Below are 8,436 nucleotides of genomic sequence, written 5' to 3'. Positions count from 1 at the left end.
GCAACAATAATTATAACAACACAGCCAACATATGAAAACTCTTTCCCACCTTTATTAATCTCAGAATCAATACAAGGAAGACTTCACAAATTTTGTCTAAGGTCAGAAATCAAAAATCCCCTGCCTTAGATGAAATTTCCACCTTTTAAAATTTATGTTACGTGCGACAGTTACAAACGACAGTTACAAGCGACATTTGTTCGACACTTGTCATCACATGATTTAAACTAATGTTTCAAACAACTATATTTCTAATAGATAGAATATAATTCAAATTACATCCTTATCCAAACGAAATAACAATATTCTAACACTTAGAATATTTCAACCTACATTCCAACACTTAGAATATTTTAGCCTACTTCCAACACTTAGTTTTATTTCAACAATCCATCTGAATGTTTTGTCTTGCCATCATCGAGTCTTCACAGCCTTGACTTGTCAAGCCAACACATTGCCTTTTCGATGACTCCTGTCCACACGTAAGCCTTGCACGTTCAAGCTGCTTTGCCAACATCCAAGCACCTTGAACCTTTGTTGCACTGTCTTTCCCTCATGTATGGCAAGATCAATATCAAGTAATTTACGGGTCTAACATTATCCAACAGAGTTACGCCCTTAATCATTTTCATGCCTACATCAGAGTACTTTCTAGTTTATTTTTTTATTTCTATCATTCTTTAATATATATATATATATATATATATATATATATATATATATATATATATATATATATATATATATATATATATATATATATATATATTTTCTTCACCAACATATAATATTTAACCCCTTTTTACATTATTTTTTTTGGTAAGTAAATTTTATTTACCAAGTAAATGTTACGAATCAGGAAATCAACAGGCATGGACATACGTTTTCATCCTTGCTAAAATAGAATGTTCAAATCTAACTAGCTACCCTTTACGGATACATATTCAAAGCATGTTTGTAGTAGCTAATATGGGATATCTACTTCATAATTCCATTCGTCTATTGAACGATATGCATATATAATTATTGTGCTTGATATTTGCTTCTTCTATGTGAATACCCTTCTATTTCACTTGAGCCATAAGAAACTTGCCATTGCCATTTTATAAACAAGTGTTAATCAACATTTACCCTTCATATACTTAATTTCTCACTGGACTTCAGTTGTATGAACATTGAAAGAATAATGGTCGATCGAGGTTCTCATTCATCTAGCGGGCATATAGGGGATTGATTGTATCACACCTCATTTAGCTCATCTATCTTTAGTCGCAAACCTTTCATTTTACTATTAGGTACATGATGAATAATCATTTAGGAGCACCCACAATTGTTCAATCCACTTATCTCCACTCTACTTTTTTTTCATTATACTTTGTACACTTTGCCAACGGAGTGCTTTTTATACATGCCTCAGTATAACCAGCTTCTTGGAGATATTGAGCAAGTTTAATTTTAAGTTTCTTTGACCTGCTCAAGAAACTTGTTTTACTTGCTTGTATGTTCGACATGTATCCATGCCTTATCTCTTCTTTTTTTCGCATAAATTCCACATCAGCTTTTCGATTGCAGCGTTATTCCATGTAAATATGTCAAGAAAGTGCAGTTTATTATTTGCTTTGGGGCAACAATGAAATCAAAGCCTACCTTGAAGTCTCCATATTGTCATAAGATTCTCCTATACATAGCCTAGCCTCCAATTTTTGAATTAGCCTTCTTAGGGAAGGAAAATATTTAAGATCGAAACATTTGAATAACATACAACACACTCTTGATGAGTTGTGCTGAGATATGACAACATTTTATTATTATTTTATGCATTTTTTAATCTTGAAAAAAATTGATTTTTGATGTAGCACTTAGTCTCATACCTCAATATCAACATAATTTTGACATTTGATATTAACGCAAAACTTTATTCAACGTATATATGATTTTACTCCTTATTTGTTAGTGGCGTTGCAAGTTGTGTTCCTTTTTAAGTTTTACATTAATTTTTATTTATGGTTTTATGGATCCTTGTAGTTGTATCGATATGTATTATGGATCTTTCTACTTAACTCTTTGTCGTCTGAACCTTTAAACTCAATTCATCTATATCAGTGACATGTCATTATTATCTTTATTAACTATTTTTAAAAAAAATTATTAACCAAAATTATTTAATAAAAAGTAAAACAATAAAATTTATATTTATTCCTTAAAATAAAATTTTGAAATTCCTACATCTTCTCCCCCAATCCCAACCTTAAACACTCAAAAGGCATTTCATTTGATGATTGAATCTACAAATTTGGATTATTTTCTTTATTTTTTGTTGATAATTGTTGGATTTTCTGTCGCTATGATTTTTCCCAAAATTATTTTTCTTGCTGCATTTTTTCTTCTCCTTTCTTATGGGTTAATCTCTGCCGCCCCCACCAGATCTGGTCGAAAATCACTTCTTTGTTGTAAGTAGATTCTCTAATCCTCACCCGCCTCATTCTCCCCTCCACTTACTAGCATTGTCTCTCTCATTCTACACCAAACCCGTTATTTTCGACGAGCACCATCACCATCGACCTTACCCTTCACTAGTAAATGAATGGACTCAAGAAAGTTTCAATGCCAAGATCTCTTAAAGATGATGACGAGAGTACGGAAATAAAAAGAAGGGGTCAGGCATGGAGATGATTGCAAATGAAGATGGAAGCTTTTTGATTAATTTTTTAATTTTATTATTTTACTAATACTTTTAAAATTGAAATATAGTACTCGCTCGCTTTAAGACTTGTGAAGTCACATACTTTCGCCAATTCAACCATCTTAAAGTCACATAAGTTTGGTCAATGGTCAGAGGAGTTTGATAAATTGTGTTTTATTGAATTAAAGGGTTGAGATGACAAATAGGTAAGTGGAAGGGCTTATTATACAAATCGATACAAGTATAAGGGTTCACAAGACCATTTCGCCTTTATAATATAACATTAATAGCAATTTATTTTTGTATATATTTATTATTAACTGACGTGATACACACGTACAAATTAAAATATGTACACTTGACCGCAAACATAATAAAAATTATATACAGAAAACTTTATTATTATAATAAATTTTTTACACAGAGAATCTTTTTTCAATTAAAATAGACTAGGTATAAAAAAGAAAAAATTGTGTTATTATTATAATAAATTTTTTACACAGAGAATCTTTTTTCAATTAGACTAGGTTTAAAAAAAGAAAAAATTGTGCATCATAGCAAAATATTAATTCACAATAAATGTTATAGGTACAGTTTCATTTAGTTCCAATTCGCAACAAATTTCTTGTCATTCGCCTCTCTCCCTTGACACTCGTTCGCTACTCTCACTCCTCTTCCTGCAAATACCTTGTACAATTATCTTTTGTCTTTCTCTCTCTCGCTTTATAAAATATACAAATACAATATATGATTTGTGTTTATATATATATATATATAGAGAGAGAGAGAGAGAGAGAGATTTGATATACAAATATAAATTTTTTACTTGATTCAATTGTATACTAATTCAAATTTTATGCAGATATACAAACACAATCTTTGCTACATACACATAATAGTTACATATATATAATTTTCTAATCATAATATACATATATACATACAAAATTTACCTCTCTCCTCTCTCTCGAGACTCCCTCTTCTCTCTTCTAATCTCTCTTTCGTCACTATAGCTTAACACAAAGAATATATACATATACAAACACATTTTTCATACATATACATATACAATTTATTTCTCTCCACTCTCTCGCTCGCCTCTCTCTTCTCTCTTCTATCTTGCTCGCCACTATAGCCTAACACAAAGAGCATATACATATACAAACACATTTTTCATAGACAAAAATGTTCTATTTATACAAATCGTCATAATTTATACAAATCAAATGCTCAATAGCAGATATAATTTGACCATAGAGCACAAATAACAAAGTTGTAGCTATAGATATTTATATCTTCCCTATTCCTAAAATTGACTCAGTAGAAATGTCAAAAATAAAAATAGTCAAAAAGTATTTTAAAAAAAAAGAAGAAAAAGGTGCAAGAAAAATGCTAAAACGTACAAAAATAGCCTAAATTCTTTTAAAAATTAAGTATTTTTCTTTTACTAGATTCCTAAGATTTATGAAAATTAAGTAGTTTCGTATTATTAGACACATATAATTACCAATTAAATACATTATTAAATGTGAAAATCCTTGCATATCTTAGGTAAAAGTTTTATAGTATTTATTTTTTCTCCCACGTGCCATTTTGGGTAAAATTCTTCACAATTAATTGATCTGCAGTTTCTTTTGATTTCATTATTTTATCTAGATAAGAATTCGTAATATTTAATACTCCTAATTCCATTAGGATTTACCTCATACACAAATCCTGTATACAATTCCACTAGGATAAATCCTGTATACAATTCCACTAGGATTTAAAAAGAGTAAATTTTAGTTTTAGTAAACATAAAAATCATATTTATATATTATAGATATATTTTACATAATTGTATTTTATAGTGAATTTTATGTTTGCTCTGCAGCATCAAATATATATAAAAATGGCTGGCAATTTTGATCTGTTTAAAATCGCATGATCTAATTTGTATAAATCACAACATTTGTATAAAATTGCACATCTGTGTCTATGAAAATTGCGACTATATATGTATATGTTCTTTTTGTTTGTAAATCCACATAAACTTTGAATTTGTATACAATTGAATCGAAATAAAACATTTGTATATCAAATCTCTCTCGCTTTATACATGTATAATTTGTGGTTTTATAAAGCGAGAAAGCGAGAAAGAGAGAAAGACAAAAGAGAAATGGTAGCGAAATATCTGTTTTTGTATAATATATGATGAAAATATATGCATTTGTATTTGTATATATAGTTTTCTCTCGTTTTATACAAACATAAATGCAATTTATATATTTATATTGTACAAAGTGAGAGAGGCGATGTTTGCTACATATTAGAATTAAATGAAACTGTGATTACAACAATTAATTTGAATTAATAGTTTGTTATTTTATACAATTTTTCTCTTTTATTTTTTTTATATTATATGGGTCCATGACTCCATGTGACCCCTTTTAAAAAAATTATAGTAGACATAATATATGAACATAATTCTTAACTTAGTGTCAGTTGATAACTATGACTTTTAATTTTGGGTATGCACAAGTAAAACTTAAATTTGTATATAATTGAATAAATAGACACACTCGTCCTGCATGACACCTTACATCGAAATTTTGTGTCCTACGTGGCATCCGACGTATATTAATGTCATGTAGGACTTGTGTCTAATTGTTCAATTTTATACAAGTTTAAGTGTCTACTTCTGCACACTCAAAATTAAAGGACATAGTTATCCATTAAAACCAAATAGAATAATTTAGGGTGGTTTTCCTAGACAACAGTTGTCTGAACGACTTCAATAATTGTCCAGACAATTACGAAAAATGTAATTAATTTAGTCCTTTTATTAATATTAAAAATAAAAAAGTAAAAGAAAAATAAAAAGAGGCCCACCTGTTCCTTTGTTTTAATTCTCACCGCCGCTTACACACTTGGTGAACCTCTCTCCTTACCTTTGGTGAAGGGTGAACATGTTTCAACCGTGGCCATGTCTCTGGTAAGTTGCTTAGCGTTTCTTTTTTGTTTTTAATGTAAAAAATAAATCTGAGATTTAATATATGAGGAATTTATAACGAAAGATTTCATGTTTATTGTTGATTTCTGAATCTGTCAGTATATTTCATTTTTCCTGGTTGTAGGTTTGTAATTCTACTTTATTTTGACATGTTCAAATGGGTATATCTGATAGTTTTTATTAGTAAGTCGATTAATTATTTTTGCTGAATTTGCGATCTATTGCTATTTAAGTTTCTCTTCTCTGAAAGTTGTCTACATGTATCAATCACTCAATTAGTGAGTAGAGCCAAGGCATGATTGATCTTTGGCTTCACATTGTTAGTGTGGTGAACTCTTTGCTTGGAAGTTGAAAAGAAAATACATTTCTGCAGTATTTTGAATTTAAGTTATTATAATGGAGATGTTGCAAGTTGATTTTCAAACGTGTCTGTTCCAATAGAAATTAGTGGCGTGTCGCGCCAGCCCCAAAAGTACTAGGAGAGTACTTTGGGGCGCATTGCCCTAATTGGGGTCTAGAAATCGAACATATTTTAGTGTTCAATTTCGAGTCCTAACTCATCTAGAATCAATTGGTTTCTTCCAAACTCTCTTTGATTTAGAAAGGCAACACTAAATTCATTGAGTGACATAAAATGAGACATTATGATTCAAGTGTGGTGATAACCAATGCTTGATGATATGCCCAATTTTATATCTTAACTGATGTACTAGCATTTAAATTGTCTTCACTATGCATGTTGCAAATTTTGCACTCAACAAATAACAACAAAAATGCCTCAAACGCACTCATTGCAACTGAGTACGCAGGGTAAAGGTTGAAGTTCCAAAGGATTTCCAGATGGGTGTATCAAACAACACACCTTAGTTTCTTAAGATGAACCCAATTGGAAAGGTATGTTATTCTTCTTAATATACATTGTTTCATGTACTTGACAAGATTTTGCTAGTCACAACGAGTTGTTTCCGTTCTTCAGGTTCCTGTGCTTAAAACACCCGATGGATCTATTTTTGAAAGCAATGTTATCACACTCTACGGTGAGGCCATGTCTCATTTTCTTTCATTTGAGCTCTCATCATATAGCAAAATATAGTTTTGACACTGACTTTACAAATTCTCGTAGTTACCAAATTAATGCACAACAATCCTCTTTTGGCTCTTCATTGTTTGAATATGTAAGTATTTCAAGTTTATTTGGTTTCTTGGTTTCATTCATTTCGCAGTTATATTTTCATTTGTGAAATTCTTATTCCTCTCTTTATGTCCATTTTCTCTTTGATAGGCGCAAATTGAACAATAGATGATTTTTCTACCACTAAAGTTGATGCAAACATTAGACAATGGTTGTAACCATGCCTTGCCTTTCGTGTGTGCATCCCTGTGGTATGTATCTTACTATACATTATTAATTTTTTTTGAACCATTAAAAACACATAACACAACTGAATTTCTTCTTATTTTGCAAAAAGTCTGAGGAAGCTGCGGTATCTGCATTGAAGAGAGCACTTGGTGCTTTGAACACCCATCTTGCATCTACCAAATACTTGGTTGAGCATTTAATCACGTTGGCTGACAACATTGTTGTCTGCAACTTGAGCATTGTTTTTAGGATGATAATGACCAAGAGCTTTACCAAGGAAATCCCACATGTAGAGAGATATTTCTGGACTGTGGTTAATCAGCAAAACTTTAGCAAGATATTGGGTAAAGTGAAACAAGCGAAATCTATCCTAGATGTGCAATCCAAGAAGCCCACACAACTTGAAAAAACCAAGGCTAATGAGGAGCCAACAAAGGAGGTCAATAAGGAAGAACCAAGTCTTGTAGAGAAGGAAACAACACCCAAGCCTAAGGCAAAGAATCCTCTTGATCTCTTGCCTCCAAGTAAGATTTCTGGATGATTGATTGGAAGAGGCTTTGCTCTAATACCAAGAATAACTTTTATGAGGTTGCCGTTAAATGTATTAGTTTTTTCTGTTACGTTACCCTCTGTTCTTATTATAAGTTGAGAGCTTTTCTTGAAGTGCATGTTTAGTATCACTTTTTAAATTTATTTTATCCTACAATCTGTCTGATGGAAGGATCCAAAGATCTGCTCTTTTTTGAAGAGTTGAATCTTTTTATTGAATGGATCTATGAAGAATTACCAGTCTGCGCAGAAAATTTTATATTCAAACTTTTGCTTGCATATAAAGATATAGGGGAAAAGGTCTGTTTACACGGCTTTTGCACTGTCCTACTCAGAATTTAATAATAATGTCTAAATGAACATTATATAAAAAGTTATCTTAGTCAAATGTGAAAGTTTATAGATAGACAATTCACAAAATTATAAAGTGAAAAAATTACAAATATAAATACATTGCACAAACTTATATGTAAGCTTATAGATATATTCATAAGCTTATCTTTATACAATTCACATACTTATAGGTATATATATATATATATATATATATATATATATATATATATATATATATATATAAACAATGCATACCAGATCGTTGTCGTCTCTAAACATTCCCTTACCAAAATAATTTAGGAGATGAAAATTCTTTTTTGTCTTCCAGTTGTGTATCCTGAGAATGTGATCAGATATTTTGACAACAATTTCCTCATCAACATTCAAACAACATTAATAAAGCTATACTTGCAAAGCAAGTGGGAAACTATATAGCCTGAAATATTTTCCATCGTGTTTAATCTTGGTGTGCAAATATAGAATTAGAAAGTCGAAAGTCTTTTTACCCCATGGGTA

The 8,436-nt window shown here is 30.6% G+C and overlaps 1 pseudogene; it reads left to right on the top strand.

Moving 5' to 3' along the window:
* Positions 1 to 6,411: 6,411 nt before the first annotated feature.
* On the top strand, positions 6,412 to 7,710 carry LOC101262072 (elongation factor 1-gamma 2-like; annotated as a pseudogene).
* Positions 7,711 to 8,436: the final 726 nt, after the last annotated feature.

This window comes from Solanum lycopersicum, chromosome 11 (genome assembly GCF_036512215.1).
Source record: "Solanum lycopersicum chromosome 11, SLM_r2.1".
Taxonomy (NCBI): domain Eukaryota; kingdom Viridiplantae; phylum Streptophyta; class Magnoliopsida; order Solanales; family Solanaceae; genus Solanum; species Solanum lycopersicum.
This window is presented reverse-complemented; position numbering and strand designations above follow the sequence as displayed.